General features: G+C 53.4%; 1 protein-coding gene across 4 annotated transcripts in view; it reads left to right on the plus strand.

The window, feature by feature from the left end:
- The window catches only part of GSG1L (GSG1 like), a 106,486-nt gene that overhangs the window by 58,151 nt on the left and 29,270 nt on the right, over nucleotides 1–19,065 (plus strand). The gene's annotated exons all lie outside the window — the stretch shown is intronic.

A 19,065-nucleotide genomic window follows, 5' to 3' on the forward strand; every position in this document is an offset into this window, starting at 1 on the left:
GGGGGGGGGTGGGTGGGATGACAGACACACCGAAGCCAGGGTCCTCCTCTGGGAAAGGGACTTTTATCTAAGGCGCACAATTCACGTTGGAACTCGGAGGAAAAAGCCAAGACAGATTTGGGGCAAAACCTGAGCGGCCAAGCCAGCTCACCAATGGGACTGGAAGTTCACTTTTGTGAACCAGGGCACGGCTGAGAATCTCTGAGAGGACGAGCAGGGGTTTGGGGGCAGAGGTGAGGGAGAAGGAGACCCAGGTAGGGAGAACACTTGAATGGTTTATGACTTGCTCAGAGCATTGTCTCATGGTTGCCTGGTGGAAGTGTGGGTGAGGATCTAAGCAGGGGTGAGGTTGGAAAGACTAGGGCAGAAATAGTCCAAGGGGCTGGTTAGCCTCTTTAACAGCCAGCCCAACAGGCACCAAAGCTGGCTTTGGTGCTGAAGTGAGTCTTGGAGGAGCTCCTTGGAGAGGGGCAGGAGCAGTGTGTGTGTGAGAGAGGGGAGCCCTGAGCTGGTGGTGCTCCAGATAGGGACTGCTTGTCGGTGTGAATGGATATGCCGGTACTTAGAGATTTGAACCATTGGGATGGCGGTACCGGGCTGCTGGCCCAACCCAAGCTCCGAGCAGAGGAGGGATAAGGTTGGGTGTCTGCTTTGAGAGTGGCAGCACTCAAGGTACGTAGGGCGGGGCTGATTTCTCTGCATCTGACTGCCTATACATACCACCAGCCAGCCCTTCTCAGCCTGGGTCTGGCCAGCTTGTCACCTGCTTCCATTGGGTCCCTCATTGCCTGTGACGGAGCACACCCCTGGCTCAACCCCGTCGTCCCCTCCTGGCCACCGCTGCTCAAGCTGCCACTGTTCCTGGCCGCTGGCTCCGCTCAGCCTGTCTGGACACGCCTGCTGTGCCTCGCTCTTTTCTCCTCTCCCCAGCAGGAGAATTGGCAATCTTCTGGGACTTAATTACAGGTTCCCCAGGGCCTTCCAGCCCATCACAGGGCTCCTGCAGGTTGCCGCTGGGAGGGTGACAGCCGCATGCGGTGCTGAGCTGCGGCTTCTCGGCATGGCGGCTATACCCAGAGGCCGGCCCACGCTCCTTGGACTGCGCTGCAGCTTCCTGAGCAAAACATGTCTCGTCCCCATTTTGCAAGATCAGATAGCAAACGGGGAAAACACTTGCAGCGGCAGGAGCGATGATAAAGGAGAGCAGGAAGAGAGCAGGCCTGCGCAGCCGGGGCGGGGACTGAAAGCACAGCGTTCTCCTGGAGGTGGGGAGGTGGGGCCGCTCCCAGCAGAGCGCTGGGACCTCTTTACATCATTAAACAATGGCTTGGTAATTCTGCTCTCTCTAATTAAGTCAGCCTCGGGGGATGGCAGCTCAGGTTCAGATGCTGATCTTTGGGGCCTCAGGCAGCAATGCAAAAGTCCAAGCAAACCCACAGACCAGTGTCATCAAATCCACCGCAGCACACCAACGTCCCCCACTGCTGTGTCCATGGCAGACATGAGTAATTGATCATGGCACCACTAAGCCCGAATGTCATAGGAGGCTGAATGTGAGTGCTGGCTATTCAGGCCTTGGGGAGAGCTGAAAATAAAGCAGTGAGGGCTAGGAGGTAGCCTTCCCCCCTTACCATGTGTGTGTCTTACCATGCACGAGACCCTAGGTTCTAGCCCAGGCACCGTGGAAGGCACCAGGGGAGCTTCGTGGATGGTGGCACTGTGCTGCAGTGTCTCTCTCCTCTTTCGGCCTCTCTCCCTTCTTCTTGTGCCATTAAATAAGTAAATGAAGGTTTGGGCCAGAGCACCACTTAGCAGTATTGTGTATGTATGAAGTCCTGGGTTCATTCCCTGGAGATTAATTAAACAGAAAAAAAAAGCAATGAAAGTTATTTTACCCTTCTTGAACTACATTGACAACATAGGCACAGGACCACAGAGTGCCTCCAAGAGTCCCTTCCTCCTAGTCAAGTTTCCCCAGTATGTTGTTTAAAAAGATTTACTTAGTAATGAGAGAGAGAGAATATGGAGAGAGAGAGATGGAAAGAGAAAGAGAATATAAGTCAGGTCATCACTGTGACACATGCCATGCTAGGGCTCAAATTTGGGACCTCAGGCTTTTAAGTCCATTGCTATAGCCGTTATACCATCTCTCGTGTGCTACATATTTTTTTTTTTTGCTTGTTTTTGTAAACAAAGCACTGTTCAGCTCTGGTTTACAATATTGCCAGGGATCGGACCTGGGACCTCCAGGCCTCAAGCATCAAAGTCTGTTGTGTAAACTCCTGTGTTATTTCCCCAGCTCTAAGACTGCCCTCTGTTCCCTCTGAACACACTCCTTGACACAGGGCACTGTTGTTAAAATTCGGAGCTCCAGCTGGCCGGGCTGAAGAATACCAACAGGGCACTGTGTCTCCCATCTCTCTGTTCCTCCGGCAGGGTTTCACAGTGAGATGCGCTCTGTTCCACTGCTGGGGTGCAGCATGGAGACCGCCCCTTTCCGTTGTCAGTGAGCTGTGGTCACCCACCTCTCTGTCCATCTGTCTGTGTGGTTGGAGGCTGCTTCTGGCCACTCAGAATCCTCCATCTTCCAGGCTTGCCCAGCTGTGCACTGGCTCCAGCAGGCTCTGGGATTTGGGCTGGGGCTTTCTGCTGTTCACCCAGGAACAAGTGAGCCCCACATCCCCTCCCGCTGCCTAGCCTGAGCTGTTATTCTCCTGGGGGAGATCCTGCAGAGACCTTGAAGTGAGGCTGAGTGTGGCTGAAGACAGACTGGCCAGAGGGAGGGGAGGAGGGAGGAGGGAGGAGAAGAAATGAGGTCTCAGAGGGCAGGTTAGGGAAAGCCCACAGCAGGGATTTGGGACTTTATTCCAGCAGCGGTGGGAGGCCTTCACACACCCTCGAAGTCTCTTTATTCCTGAATCACCCCTCCACATCGTCAGAGGTCAGTCATCCCGGATGCAGCCAGTTTTGGTTGAGAGTCAGAAGTCTTGGGGCCAGAGGATGGCTCACATGCTAGAGCACAGGTCAGCATGTGCAAGGGCCCAGGTTCAATCCCCAGTCAACACATGGCTGCATTTGCAAGGGGGGGAATTTCATGAGCGGTGGAGCTGTACTGTAGTGTCTCTCCCTCAGCCGCTGCCTCTTCCTCTCTTTCTCTGCCATCTTAAAAAATAAAAAGTACCTGGAGTAGAGGGATTGTGAGGGTGTAGAGCCCCACCAGTAACCCTGGTGGCAAATAAAAGGGAAAAAGAAAAGAAAGGAAAGGAAAGGAAAAGAAAGGAAAGGGTGGGAAGTCTCTCCAGGTTTTGCTGGGGCTGTTTTCCCTCTGGCTTGTGGGGGAATTGGACAAGTTCAAGGGTAACAAAAGGGGCCCATCTTTCCACCCTTCTGAGGCGCTTCCTCACCCAGACAGCTGTGGGAGAGAAGGATTGGGAGCATCTTTCAGGCTCTGTGGGAGAGTGCTATGATCGATTAGCAATGTCTGCCTTGGGAGAAGAACTGGGAGCAGTGAATCATCCATCTGAAGACTGCAGGCTCCCGGAGGTGTCTCCAGTGGCATTTTATGGGGCTTTAAGTCAGATGTATCCACCACTCGGAACAGCAGACCAAAAATAAAAATGTCCCACAAGTCTGGGAGCTTATAAAGGGCTTCCCACTTTACAGAGTTTCATGCCCGTTTTCTCATTCTTTCCAGGCAGCCTCCTGTCATGTAAGGAAAAGTTTTATTTTCTGTTATTTCTTTATGAGAGAGGGAGAGGTGGAGAGAGAGAGAGAGAGGCCAGAGTGACGACCTCTGGCATATGTGCTACTGCGGACTGAGCTCGGGACCTTCTGCATGCAAGCCCTTCACCCGGCCACTGTGCCACCTCCTCGGTCACTCATTTATTCATTGATTGAGTGGAATTTGAGCCTCTTTATTTATTCAGATAGAGAAGCAGAGAGAGAGACAGAGACAGAGAGGGGAAGACACCACAGCACTGAAGCTTCCCCCAGTGCCATGGTCCCTTCCCTGCGATGCCTGGGCTGGAGCCTGGGCTGTGTGAGTGGTGAGGCCGGCCCTGACCGGGTGGGCTAACCCTCCAGCCTCATTCGCTTCTTGAAGCTTCTCTGTTTCCAGCTGACTTGACTCATTCACAGTTGTGTCCCCAGGACCTCCAGCACCTCAGTGTCTGTGGGCTGATGGAGGGTGGGAAGGTGCCCACATGCCAGCCTGCGCTCCTTGGGTTTGCCGGCTCCTTACCCTGCCCTGATTCTTATTTATGGCTCTCAGAGGCCTCCTGCTGCTCATGGATTTCTCTGCTTTCAAATATTTCTTCCAGAATTGGAATGGAAGCCTGACAAAGCGCCCCCAGGTCACAGGTCACAGACTTCCATGGCCGTGGGCCACGTGCTCAGCCCCCTTCCCTTCTTCCTGTTTCCAACACTATGTGCACAAGTGCGTGCATGCCACACCCATCCTGGGGGACGGAGGCAGAGGCTGCCCCCCCCACCCCTCCCTCCCTCCACCGGGCTCTGAGCAGTACCGTGGCAGCGGTGTGGTGTCTGCAGTCTTGACGGCCCGGCCCATTTGCGTCTTTCCTGGGTGCGAGAGCTGCTCATCAAAGCCCATTTGAAATCAGCCTTTTGATGATCCGATCTGGGAACAGCAATCACAGGGCTGAGCAGCCAAGCTGGAAGAGCACCGCCTGTCACTGGGGGGGGGGGGGGGGAGAGGGGGGACAGTGTTCACAATCCCCAGGGGCAGGTAGGGAGCAGCCTTGTCAGTCTGGGCCACTCACCACACCCCACACCCCCATTTATCTGTTGCTACATTAGCAGCAGGAATCCCAGCACATGGGGTTGAACTCACAGCCAGGTTCACCAGCGCCTTCAGTCCCCCCAAAATCACCCTGACGGGGGACACCCCTACTTTGCAGCTGAGGAAACCGTAATCATCCCCTCGATGCCTCACAAGCTGCCAGGGAGCCAGGTCAGCTGCAGAGCACAGGACATGCATGCATGGGAGCCCCGGGCTCGATTCCCAGCTCTGCACATACTGAGGGGTGCGCTGCCTCTGCCCCTCGTGACACTGAAAACAAATAAGCTGTGGAGCCAGGGAGCTAGCTCCACATGTCAGAACACCAATTTGCACGCCCGAAGCCCCAGTGGCTGCAGGTTCAACCCCCGGCAGCACCTCATGCCCGTGCTGAGCGTTACTCTGGGTTGTCTCTCATAATAAATTGAAAACTTTTTTTTAAAAAAAGCCACAGAACACTCTGCCCAATGAGGGAACAAGTTTCTGTGACGATTCTCCTCCTGCCAGTTCGCTCGTTAGGTTTCCAGCCCTGTTGCTGGGATAAATCATGCAGCCACGACAGTCTCTCCGTCACTAGAAGCTCCTTGAAGAACTCATTCTGGACAACTGTAGAATATTTCATATTGTCAACAGAAATGTGTGTACAAGGATACTAACTGCATCATTACTTATAATAGCAAGGATTGAACATAATTAAGCCAAGGAGAAAAATGTTCATGAGATGATATTCAGTGAAAACAGCAGGGTACAAAATTGCATAGTCAGTGTGCTCCTGGGTTTTTGGGGAGACTGACTTTTTTTTCCCTTTTTCTTTTTCCAGAGCACTGTTAGCTCTGGTTTATGGTGGTGCTGGGGGTTGAACCTGCGACCTCAGTGCCTCAGGCATGAGAATCTGTTTGCATAGTCATTATGTTATCTCCCCCACTCTGGGGAGACTTGTAAGTTAAAAAAAAATCTGGAAAGAAATATCCCCACATTTTACCAGTGGCTCTTGCTGGGTGGTGACTCTATGGGAAATTGTTAACTTTTTCCATGTCTCTAGGTTTTCCATATTCTTTATAATAAGTAGATAAAACTTTTTAAATTAAAAAAAGAAGTAAGACAATTTAGAAAGAAGTATGATGTTGAAATAAGTCGAGCCAGTGACTCTGGCTATTTGTTGTGGTGGAAAGCTTGCCAGAGTTTTCTCAGCAGGACCAGAGAGCAAATGTCGGAATGGTGAACAACTAGCTCTGTGGGCCTCAGCTCTCTGGTGCAGCCATTGTCTCTGCCATAGTGTGAGGGCGGCCCCAGGCAGTCCACAAACAAGTGCATGTGATTGTTCCAATAAAACTTTATTTACAAACACAAGAGGCGGGCCACATCTGACCCATAGGGCATAGGTTGCCAGCCTCTGCTCTAGCTTACCCTAGCTGTTTTTCCTTTGTAGACATTTCACTGGCTACTGGAATAACTATAAATTATAGTCTGGAAAGAAGCTCAGAGTAGCTGCAGTAAAAGCATAGGATGCATGGATGTTCCAGTCACCAATTTAAACAACTATATTATTGGTTTTGAAGCCCTGGGCTCTCCAAGCCCAGGTCCCCCGCCCTCCCTGGAGGGAACCTCTTGGGTCGTTTGTTTACATCCCTTCCATTTGTCACAGTGTTACCATGAACTTATCTCCAGACACACTGTATAGTTTAGTTTAATCGTGAACTTCAGATCAGTTGTAGCGTGTCTCACTTGTCCTGTCGTTGCTTGCATTTGCTTCGCCTTAACAATTTAAAGATTTATTTATTTGTCTATGAGAGAGTGGGGTGGGAGGCAGGAGGGAGCTAACCAGAGCATCGCTCTGGCGTATGCAGCACCAGGGGTTCAAGTCTAGAGGGAGTGGGGTGGGGAGGCAGGAGGGAGCTAACCAGAGCGTCACTCTGGCGTATGCAGCGCCAGGGATTCGAGTCTAGAGGTCTGCCTACTGCACCATTTTCTGGGCCACTTAAAACCTTTTTAAAAAAAGATTTATCTATGAACACGGTGTATCTGTGTGGAGGGAGGGGAAACAGAGCATCACTCTGGTAGGTACAGTGCGGGGGATCAAATTCAGGACCCCTTAATGTCCAGTGCTCCAGTCACTGCACTGCCACCTGGGCCGGCTTCATCTCCTTAGCTTTATCCACGTTGGTGTGTGGAGCCGCAGTGTCTGAGGCCGCCCTCACGCTTCAGCGGCAGAGACGAGTGTCTGCACCAGAGAGCAGATGGCCTGCAGAGCTAGTGCTATTTGCTGTCTGTTCCTTCTTAGAAAACTCTGCCAAACTTTCCACTACAGCAAAGAAACGTAGCAGTCACCTCCTTTCCATGGCCCTGGGTGGCTGGATAGCTGTCTGGCTGCTCTCGGCTGGCCCACTCCCATCAGACAGGCTGAGAGCGTCCCTGGCTTTGGCTGGCCTCAGCTGGGGCAGTCAGGGCTCCGACCCACTCTGTGGCCCCTTTCCTCTAGGGGTGGGCCCAGGCAGCCCCTTGCGGTGGTAACTGAAGTACACGCGAGAGGGCCTGGCTGGGTGGGCAGGGCGATCGTGTCTCACCCCTGCACACGGGCCAGAGGAAGTCACACAGCTGACCGGAAGTCAGTGCATGAGGGGCGTGCTGGAAGTGGAGACTTGGGGGCCTTTCAGGGGCCTGGAAAAGGTGGGGTGTGGACAAGTTGTGGGGGGAGCAGCAGAAGCCATGAAGACAAGTCTATGGGACTGGGTGGGTGTGGGGGGAGACAGGAGGTGGGGAGGAGGCCACAGGAACCTGGTCTGGATGCAGCCTGGACAGGGCACCGTCCCCAGGGCTGGGAGGGACCAAAGATGCCACATTTGTCCTGCAGCTCGACAGAGGCAATTGATCTGTTAGCTGGCCCCCGGGAAATAATTGGCCTTCCTCTCGGCAGAAAGGTTAAGTGCTCAGATCACACAGTGTGAGGCTCTTAGGACTGACAGAACAGCTCCTCAGTTAAGAACCCGGGAGCTGGAGCTCTCAGTCCCCTCAGGTCACATGGCTCAGAGCTGGTGGCAGGTGGGGAGGGCAGTGAGCTGGGAGCAGAAAGGGCAGAGGCCCCCAGCAGAGAGAGCTAACCGGTAAGTACCACAGCCTTGCAGGGACAGTGGAGGCTGAAGGCTATTTGGGCTGTGAGAGACAGAAAACTCAGTGTGACAGACCTGAGCCAGACGGGAATTGGCTGGCTTGGGCAACTCAGCAGGCAGTTCAGTGCTGGCTAGGTGTCTGCTCTGCACAGCTGGCTCCAAGTGGCAGCTGCTCCGTCTCTCGGCTTCGTGTTCCTGCAGTGCCGGCTCCATTCCCAGGTGGGGGACAGAGTGACAGAAATGCTCCGGGTCCCTCTTCCAGCCTCACCCCTGGTAAGGTACCATCTCTTCCCCAGACAGTGCAGCAGTCTCAGAACAGGCTCTGACTGGGCCAGCCAAAGTCACATGCCCATCCCTGAACCAATTACAGCCCAGCCTGTGCTGAGGGCATGGTTGGCCTAGCCCTGCCCGAGGGCTGAGCGTGGTGGCACCCCAGTCCCTGGGAAGAAAACCAGGTTCTGTGCCCAAATGCTGGACTGGCCCCCCTGGGGCACAGGGGTGGGGCTGAGGTCAGAGATGGGGTGTCAATACCTAACCAGCCAGGTCCTGTAAGGAATGTTGAGTCTGTCTTCCCAATCCACAGGTGAGGAAACTGAGGCACAGCACGAGTACCCAGAAGTGGAGGGAGTCAGCGAAATGAACTGTGGGAGAGGGGAGTGCCTCTCCTGGCTGGGCTGGTGGAGAGCTTGGAGCCTCGGTGGCTCCTGGCTAAGGAGTTGACATCTGAGCTGAGCGGAGGAAAGGAGCCAGCCGTGTGAGGATGAAAGCAAGACACATTCCGGAAGGAGTCCGTAGATTCAAAGAGGCTGGAGCAGACTCGGTTTCTTAGGAACCCAGGCTGAGGGGCACACACATGTGGCTGCTCCAGGGGCCCCAGAAGCAGGGAGAGGTGGCATGCCAACTTTTCTGTTCCATTTTCTCAAAAGTGACTCACTTCTGCTCAGAGCCAGGTGGTGAGGACAAGTTGCACTGCCATCCTAGTCACGAGGGGACTTGGGGAAGCTTTGGGGTGGGATGGGGGCACTGTCAAGTGAGCAGTAGATGTTTCTGCAGCAAAGTCGTTTCGTTCTCCTTCCACTTTCCTCTTTCAGAAATTCTAGAAAGTTCTTTGGTCAGTCTTCTGGCTAGAAGTACTAGTCATGGATGTTTTCATTTAGATTTTTAAAAATCTAATACTAGAGAGGTTGGATCTCTTTTCCACATGACTTCTAACTACTCTTGCTGCTTCTTTTGCGAATTATCTGGAAAAAACTAACCTTTTTTGGGTTCCCTTAAAAAAATAATAAAAAAGATTAAGCATGAAGCACGGGGTATTTGGAAGCTCTGATCTCAGAGGCCCTGACCAGCGTGCACAGTCTTTGGTTTCTCTGATCTTTAAAAATACCAAAGGAAATGCCATTTATATTGGCAAAAGCTTTGTGGGCGCCTCCCAGATGAGAGAATAAGCCCCTGGAATTGCTTAGGGGAGATATTTTTAGAATCTTCTGCTAGAGTAAAAAAAAAAATAAATTCTGGATTCTTTGGGCCAAGGTGGTGGTTGGGTGGGGGTGCGGGAGGAGACGGCAAGAGACATGACGCCGTTTGCTTTCAGAGTAAAAGGAAACAGAAGTTCCAAATGCCAGGGAGACCCGGGCAGAATCATGCATTCTTCTCCCTCCCACCCCCAGGATGTTTTCTCCCCCTCCCCTTTTGTGCATGAAGAAGTCACACTCTCGGACCCATGATCCTAAAACATTTCTGAAGCTCACAAACATCTCTCCTGCACACTCAGCCTCTCTGTACACTCTGCCTTGAGGATGCCGGCCTGAACTTGAATGACGTAGCCTTTGTGCCTGGCCCCAGCCCAGTGCCTGGGGAAGGGGCAGTTAAAGAAGGCTCTGTGAAGTGGTGGAGGAAGTTCTGTCGTCTGGGAGGTGGTACAGTGTCCAGAGGACTGGACTGGCAGGCAGGAGCTCCTGAAAATGCCCCAACACCACTTGTGCCAGAGCAGTGCTCCTGTTCTCTCCACTCTGTCATTAATAAAGAAATAATTCTGAGAAAGGCAGGGAGCAAGGAAGAAATGACACTCGGGCAAAGCTTGGAGAGCCAGGGTTTCCACAGTGGGAATGGCACATGCAAAGGCCCTGAGGCAAGGCATGCGCCTGGTGCTTTGAGGAGCAGCTAGCAGGACAGTGTGCTGGAAGAAGGAAGCAGGGTATGAGTGCGGGTGCTGGGGTGCTGGGGAGGAGAGTCGGCTTCCATCCGAGGCTCCCGTGCCTGGCTCCCTGGGGCTGCTGTGCCTGTTCTGGGCCCCTGTTGCCCTCGGAGACCCGTCCCGTCACAAGTAATCCATGTAGAAACTCTTGAGACTCCTAAGCCTGGCCCCAGCGTCACCTCCTGGTGCTCAGGCAGGGACCACCATGGCTCTGCTGGTGGGTGTGTCTCCAGGACCTGTGGCCTTCCCTTCGCAACACCCTCACTCTGAGTTCTGTGGGCGACATTCACAACAGAGCCCCCCTCCCCCCCCCCGCTGGAAAGAGGCTCTTCCTTTGCCTCGGCCTCTTTGCTGCCAAGCCAAGCCAAGCCAAGCAGTCTGACATCTCCTTCCCCTCCTGGCTGGTGCAGTGTGTTTGTTATCCATCCATCCATCCATCCATCCATCCATCCATCCATCCATCCATCCATCCATCCATCCATTCATTGGGTATTTTTCTGAACATCTCCTATGCCAGCTGCATTGTTCTCATCTGCATGGAGCCCTCCTTCTGGAGGGGAGCACTGACCCCAACACACACGCGCACGCACACGCACGCGCACGCACACACACGCACACACACACGCGCACGCACGCGCACGCACGCACACACACACGCACACACACTTTGGATGATGGAAATCTAACAAGAGGAGAGACTAAAGGTGCAGTGGGGCTAGTTGCTGTGATATGGGGGCTGGGAAACCAGCAGTCAAGCCAGGCCAGGAAAGAACATTCCGGACAGAGGGCACAGCTGGTGCAAAGACCATGAGGGGCATGAGGGGACAGCAGAGACAGTGGCTTGACACCTGTTGAGACCTGGGAAGCCAAGGAGGGGAGCTGAGGGCACTCACATTAAAAAAAAAATTAGTATTGTTATCTTTATTTATTTATAGGATAGAGACAACCAGAAAGTAGGAGGGGAGGGGGGACAGAAAGGAAGAGAGACAGAGAGACATCTGCAGCCCTGTTTCACCACTCGTGAAGCTTCCCCCCTACAGACGGGGAGCAGGGGATTGAACCCTAGTCCTTGAATCCTGGTCTCTGTAGCCTCAGCTTCCTGCGGTCTGGCCAGGCCATGACACTCCCATTGAGCTAGTTCAGTTCTTCCCCTCAAACACATGGCCCCACCCCACCCTCTCCCGCAGGCCCACAGCCATGTGGGCCAGCCTCTGGGTACCCAGGAGAAAGAAAAATGATTGTGGTCTGCTGCTGAAGGCCAGGGTCACAGTGACACATCTTAGATGCTCAGTGGCCGTCTCTGGATTCCAGCAGAGCCATTTCTAAAGGGCAGGCCTGCCAGAGTCATTGCTGCCTTACGGGGATGGAGTCCTCACAGAACCCTGGGGGCAGCGAGGCGTTGTGAGAAGCTGCTCCGAGAAGAACTCTCTGTGCTGGGAGCAGGGAGTGGATGCCCTCATGCCCCTGGAGGCGGCTACTGGGCTCAGCCACTGACATTTCCCCAGGAATCTACAACAAAGGGGCTGGGGGGGGGGGTGGTGTTACAGGAACTGCAGGGGTGGGGGGCTTTTGTACCCACGATCGCAATAAACTTGCCCAGAAATTGCATCAGGTGAGTAGTGCAAAGAGACGGAGGCTCAGGGGGGTTGGACCAAGGTCCAGGGTCTGATACAGACAGGTTTGACCCCAGGTGCCAGGTTTTACAACCTCCAGCCACCCTCCTGGAAGTGGTGGGGAAGCTTCCTCTTTGCTCAGGTCTGTCTAGGAGTCCCAGTGAGGACTGGCATGGCCCAGAGAAGCTTCTAGAAGGAGGTGATTCATCCTTCCTTCCTTCCTTTCTTTTTTGTAGAGCTGGGGCCTCATGCCTGAGAGAGAGAGACCTCACAGCACAGGAGTTTCTGGCACGAATGCTTTTTGTAACATTGGTCTCTCGGTTTTTAAGACCATAGCATTGTTATTAATTTATTATTAATAATAATAGCACTATGATTATTAACTCAAGCAGAGTTCAGAGTTCCAAGGCTTAGTGATCCGCTGTCCCCGGCTGTGCATGTGGGCAACAGAGAGATGGACCTGTAACCAGGGTGTGGGGGGAGGGTGACCTGCAGAAAGCTGGAAGTAACACATCTGGGAGTGGCAATCAGGAGGAGGTGTTCTTAGAGAAAGAAGGTGTATTTGTCTCTGATTGCTGCTTTAACAAATGATCACTAGCTCATTTACTTATAATTTAATTATCTGTGTGTTTTTTTGTTGTTTGTTTATTTTTTAACCAGGGCACTGTTCAGCTCTGGCTTATGGTGGTGTGGGGGATTGAACTTGGGAACCTGGGACTTGGGAACCTCAGGCATGAGAATCTTGTTTGCATAACCATTATGCTATCTACCCTCCGCCTGTCTGTGTTTTGTAATTACTGGGGCTTCACCCCTCTGGGTGAACTTTTTCAGACAGAGAAGCAGAGACATAGAGAGAGAAAGACTCTACAACGCTCCAGTGCAGTGGGGGGCCAGGCTCAGACATGGGTTGTGCACATAATAAGTCAGGCACTCTATCCAGCAGAGCTATTTTGCCAACCTGGACAACAGAAAATTATTATCTTACAGTTGTAGGTCCCAGAATTCCCGATTGAAGCACATGGAGCTCGCTGTCTACAGCACTTAGCTCCGTTCTGGAGGCTCCAGGGAAGAGCCTTTCTCCTTCCTTTTCTAGGGTCTAAGACTGCCTGCATTCCTTGGCTTGTGGCCCCATCTCACTCTAGTCTCTGTTTTCATTGTGACATCTGTTCCTGCCTCTGATCCTCTTTCCTCTTTCATTGTAAAAAGACACATTTAGTTATTTATGAGGGAGAGAGAATCAGAGCACCACTCTGGGCTATGTATTGCCAGAGATCAAACTCAGGACCTTATGCTTGTGAGTCCAGCACTTTATCTACTAGCAGAGACCACCTCCCAGGCCCCTGTTGCCTTGATCAGCGGAGTACCCTTGTGACTACAGTGAGACCACCTGGAATGTCTGAGTTAGTGCCCGGATCTCACAGTCTTCATCAGAGTCTTTCCTGCCATATAACATAATCATAACATTCAGAAATTAGGATGTGAGTTTCTTTGGGAACTGCTCACCAGAGGCCCTGAAAGCGGTGCCATTTCTTGCTCCTCTTCTGGACCTGTGCTGCCCACACTCAAACATGCACCCAAGTCAGGTTAGAATGTGGGTCTCAAGTCAGTAGACCCGGTGGAGTCTGAGGGGCTGCTTCTGCTGCTGGTGTGTGGGCGTATCCCCTCCTGGAATACCAGAGCCCCGGAAGAGCTGGGGAAGCAGAGAAACCCTGTGTGTGCTGGGTACAACACCAGCTGGCACCTCACAGCTCCTCAGTCCCGAGCGCTGTGTCACCCAACTTTGAGGGTCTCCGCACAACCCTGGCCCAACCCCAAAGGCTCTGACTCATTAAAGGGAGATTTGCAGCCCAGGCAGCTGGGCAGCCATGGGCCCTCTCAGGCCGAGTGGGAAGGCTGTGGGGCTGGGAGGACAGACGACTCTGGAGTGACTCCCAGTCCAGGTTCTGGGCTGGCAAACCAGTTTGGACCTGTTTTGGGGCATCAAGTGCCTTTCCCTTTCATCTAACTCTGAAAAATAGGCACCCTCACGGGTAGGGTGGCTTGGTGCTTGCTAGACATCAAGAAGGAACTTAAAGGAACAGCACTTTCCTGGGAGGGAGGGAGGGAGGGAATGTTCAGAGGCTTCTCTGCTCCCAAGGTGGACATGCATGTGGACCTGAACCCCAGTGCTCAGGGGAGCTTGGCAGGAACCACGGGGGGATGATGAGGGCTGGGGTGGGGGGGTTCTGTGCTCCCCAGGTCACTTGGCTTTGGGAGGGGACAGCCAAGCTCAGCCAGGTCACAGGGTCCTGTGTCACTGCGTCCAGCCCCTTTGCAACCAAATCCAGAAATCTGGATTTTTTTCCCCGTTTTAAATGTGAAACCTCCTATTTTTAAATGCCGATAATGAATTCAGATATTTTTAAAATACTGTGTGGGCCAAACAAGACATTTCTGAGGGCTGTATTTGGCCTGTTGGTAGCTCGCTTGAGAACCCACTTGTTTGCCTTGGAGGGAAACTGAGGCCCACAGAGACTCAGAGGCCTCCTGGAGGGGCTAGGGTGTTGGGCTGCTGGTGTGTCATGTGGCCACCAGCCTGTGGTCCCACTACAGCTCCTCTTGGGATGCCCACCCCCCCATCTCTGTTTCCCAATGCCAGTGACTGCAAGACACCTTCCCAACTCCAGTTCAGTGGCACTAAACAGCCAGGATGTGGCCCCCTGTCAGAACCTGCCCCCCTGCTAGAGTTCTGTGTAACCCCCTCCCTCAGTCTTAACTTCTCATCTGAAGATGGCTGGCTGGTGGCTCGACCACCCCCAAGTCCCTCCTTCCACCTCCCACCCCCATTCTCCCAGCCCCACCCTAGCCCTGCCTCTGAGCTGCCGGTCCTGGTTTTGACATTTCGCGAGCAGCAGCTGTCAGGGCTTGGCTCCCGCCCCAGAGGTCCCAGTCAGCATCATTTACATGATTTAACATGCCGCTTCCAGGGGGTGTGCCACTGAGCCCACAGCCAGGAGCAGCCGCGTGACTTACCGATTTGACACACGAAACTGATGGACGGTGGGGGGGTGGGTGAGGGGGACGTTTGTGATGCCGCTGCATCCTGGGATTTCACACACGTTTGTGACAGTTGTTTGTCCAGTGGCTGAGAGGCACGTGCTCTGGGCTGCCGGTCCCCACCCACCTCAGGAGTTACAACAGCAGCAGCAATAACTGTCACCCTGAGCACCGATGCCACACGCCGGGCACCAGGCACTGCCTGTGCCCTGTGCACATGGATCCACCCACCTGGCTCTCTCACCACAGTCCGGGGAGCGCATGCTCCCTCTGTCCTTGCAAACGGTTGGCAAGCAGATACACTGAACTTCAGAGGGAACAGGTAGCTGGCTGGGTGGAAACAGGCAGATCGGGGAGGCGGCCTGCCCCCTGCTCTTGACCCCTCAGCCTCGCTGCTTCTTGTCAGGATCATAATTGCTCAGCTTTGGCTCGTTAGCAGTGACTGTAATTAATACTCCGCTTTCTGGAGCGCTCTCCAGATGCCAGGCGTGTGGGCTTTCCAGCTGTTGTGCCACACAACACTCATATCCATTCTGTTTTTTTTTTTTTCCTTACAAAATATTTTATTTATTAATGAGAAAAGGAAAAAAAGACAGAGAGGGAGGAGTGGGGGAGAGAGGCCAGAGCATTGCCCCGGCACATGCAGTGTCAGGGATCGAACACAGCACCTCACACTTGAGAGTCCAACGCCTTATCTACTTGCTACCTGCCAGGCTGCTCTACACACGTTCGTACGGGCATAATGAACTGAGGTACCAAGGGTAAGGCCCCAGTCCCAGGTCACACTCCCGGGACCCAGTTCCCAGTTTCTAATTCCCAGTTCCCAGCCATGAGCTCACCCTGGACCCCATCCTAGCCAAGGCCGGGTGGAGGTGAATGGGAAATTTCTCTTGCAAACCTCTCAGTTCCATCCATGGAGTGTCAGAGTTGGCCACATGAAGCTGATTCTTAAAAAGGCAAAAAGTGCCACTCACAGGATTAGCTGTGACCCCACGGGCCTCACATCTGAGGAGAAATCATTGCATCTCCTCAGCCCCAGGAGCTCCATGGGGCTCGGCTGCAAAGCAGGCCACTTGTGGCCTGTCTAAGAGGCTTGCATCTGCCGTCCCCTGAGGCAATGGGCCTTTTCCAGGTGTCACCTGGAAGGGGTTGGTGGCGCACTGGATAAAGCACTGGACTCTCTAGCAAGAGGTCTCGAGTTCAATCCCCAGCATCACATGTGCCAGAGTGATACTCTTGTTCACTCTCTGCGCCTGTCTCTTGTGAAATAAGCCGTTAAGAAAGAAACGTGGTGTGTTGTCAGTGAGGGTCCTGCCAGAAACTGAATTTCCCTACCCAGCTCCAGTGAAGGCCCTTGAATAAACGAAGTTCTGGCAGAGTTGTGAGAAGGGTAAGAAACTCTCTTGGCTCCAGAATTCTCTGCCCCTACCCCCCAGCCTGGATATTCCTCTTGGGCTGGTAGAGCAAACAAATCAGCATCGGACAGATTAGTAGGAGAAGAAGAACAAATCTAATTACATACATATGGAGAATCCACATGGCTGTAAATTCTTAAGTAAATGGGGCAGACTGAATGTCTTTATTGCTAAGCTCAGGAGGTGGGGAGAGGCTTCGGGACCTCGAGAAGAGTGAGGAGGGGGTCTTGAACGATGAGGAGCAGGTGACTCCCACCACAGAACGAGATGTTCTCAATGTTTGCTCTCGGGCACAAGAGAGTTTTCTCCAGGGCTGGCAAAAGAGCTCACTTGGATTGTGCACTGCTTCACCATGAACGGGACCCGGGTTTGAGCCCGGCCACCACCGCATTGTAGGAAGCTTTGGCATGATGGTTTCACTCACTTTATTTGCCTTTCTGCCTTAATCTATCTTTCTTCCTTTTTTTTTTTTTCTTTATTCTTTCTTTTTTGCCTCCAGGGTTATCGTTGGGGCTTGGTACCTGACTATGATGAATCCACTGTTTCTGGAGGCTTTTTTCCCCTCATTTTATTAGATAGGGCAGAGAGAAAGGGAAAATAGAGAGGGGGAGAGAGAGAAAGACACCTGCAGACCCACTTCACTGCTCGTGAAGCGACCCCCCCCACAGGTGGGGAGCCGGGGGCTTGAATTGGGATCCTTGAGTGGGTCCTTGCACTTTGCACTATGTGAAATTAACCTGGTGTGCTAGCCTCCTTTTCTTTCCTTCCTTCCTTCCTTCCTTCCTTCCTTCCTTCCTTCCTTCCTTCCTTCCTTCCTTCCTTTCCTCTCCAGGGTTATCACTGGGGCTCAGTGCCAGCACTATGAACCCACTGCTCCTGGCAGCCATTTTTTCCATTTATTGGACAGGACAGAGAGATATTGAGGGGGGGAGATAGAGAGGGAGAAAGAAAGAGAACACTTCCCTGCTCATGAATGTTCCGTCTGCAGGTGGGAAGCAGGGGGCTTGAACCTGGATCCTTGTGTGGGCCCTTGCACTTAGTATTACATGCACTTAACTAGGTGTACCACCACCCAGCCCCCTAATCTTTCTATCTGGGAAAAAAAAGAGAGTTTTCTCCAGTAGACACCCCTTAGTCTGAGTACTTTTGTTCTTAGGTCATTCAAGTGATGGTAACAGCTTCTGTGAAAGCCTGCAGGGCCTCCATGAACCTCAGTGCCACACACCAAGGTGCTGGACAGAGCCTGCTCTGGGCATCTTGGGCAGGCCGCGTGGTGGGCACAGTGCTTTGGAGCCTGGGAGGGTCGTGTCTGCATCAGGAACCCCAGAGAGGTGGGAGCCTTGGGAGGTGGGAGGGGTGCGTGGTTTGGGATCCGGCCCCACACAGGGAGGGGCTGAGCAGAATCCTTCTCTTCTCCCCTTCAGGTCTGCTGACTGGTGTTTCCCACCGCTGATGGGAGCCTGGGGCGGGGGGGGGGGGGGGGTTTACTAGAGCCTGGCCTCAGCCCTGAGGAGTCACTCCCTGCACCAGAGGGAGGTGGCCTGGGTGGCAGAGAGGAGGCTAAGGATGGTGGAGAAGCAGCGAAGGTTGCCGTCCAAAGATTCTCCTGTGTCTGTCTGCCTGTCTGGCTGAGGACTCAGCCCTAGCCTGGCCTTGTCTGAACAATTTCCAAGTGTGAGGAAGATGTTAGGACACATTTAGCACTAAATAAATAGAGACTCTTGATTGAGGTGGTAAGAATGGGGGGAGGGTGGTCCGGAAGGTGGTGTAGTGATAAAGCTTTGGACTCTCAAGCATGAGGTCCTGAGTTCGATCCCCAGAAGCACATGTGCCCGAGTGATGTCTCGTTCTTTCTCTCTCTTCCTATCTCTCTCATTAATAAATCAATAAAATATTAAAAAAAAAAGAATGGGGGGAGGGAGGGAGAGGGAAGTGCTTTCTCACTCTTTGATTCAGAGGCTGCAAGGCAGTGCAGAGCTCAGAACACAACTCCTCCCTGTGGGAATCCAGTGCCTCCCAGCATTCCCTCATCCCTGTACCCTTCTGGGTGAGGGCTGCTGGGGAAGGGGGGCATGGGCTCAGGGGGCCAGGGCGAATGAGAGGTGGCAGTGAGTGCCTGCGTGTTCGCCTGCTGCCCCAACTCGCTCCCCCTCTCCCCTGGGAGCACCTTCGTGTGCAGGACTGGTGCAAGATGGGCTGGGATGTAGCTCACTGTGTAGGCTGCACACCTTGCCCTGTGCAAGTTTTGGGGGTCGAACCCAGACACCGTATGGTAACACCCTGCAGGGTGCATGCCAGGGCCTCTGGCTGCTGGCATCACACAGAGGGAAATGGACATTTCCAGGTACTTTCTGAGTGACTCCAGCTGCCCAAGAGTACTGCCCCCCAAGACAGAAACTATAACAGAGGGGTGAGTGAGAAACTGGCTTCTGGCAGGGCCGTGGGACACAACACATGCTGAATGCCTCCTAGTTGGGGCCCTGGCTTTGACTCTGCTGGAACCGGCCCCTCCCCACTGCATTGCTGCTGCTTCTCTGTATCAATTTCCTTGGCCTGGGTGGGCTGCAACTTTCAGATAGATGCTCCGAGTCCAGTGGGAAGGCAGGGACATAAATCTGGCAGCAATAAGAGTCATAAATAAGCCCAGCCAGGCAGCTGGGAGACCGGAGCCTGCTTCTCCGTGGCTGGGTCTTCCGGAGCACCCCCCACAAATGCCCTCCTCCCTCCAAAACTGAGAGTGCAGAGCCAGGCTTGCTGCTAGGAGGCGCGGAGGCTTGGCCCAGGGCCACATGGCAGGGATGAGCACACCTCTCAGGGGGAGTGGGGGCGTTGTGGGGAAGGCTGCTGAGTCACCAGGGTGAGGGGTGGCTGCCACCCTCCAGCGGGGCAGTGACAGCTGGAGCTG

This window comes from Erinaceus europaeus, chromosome 15 (assembly GCF_950295315.1).
Source record: "Erinaceus europaeus chromosome 15, mEriEur2.1, whole genome shotgun sequence".
NCBI lineage: Eukaryota > Metazoa > Chordata > Mammalia > Eulipotyphla > Erinaceidae > Erinaceus > Erinaceus europaeus.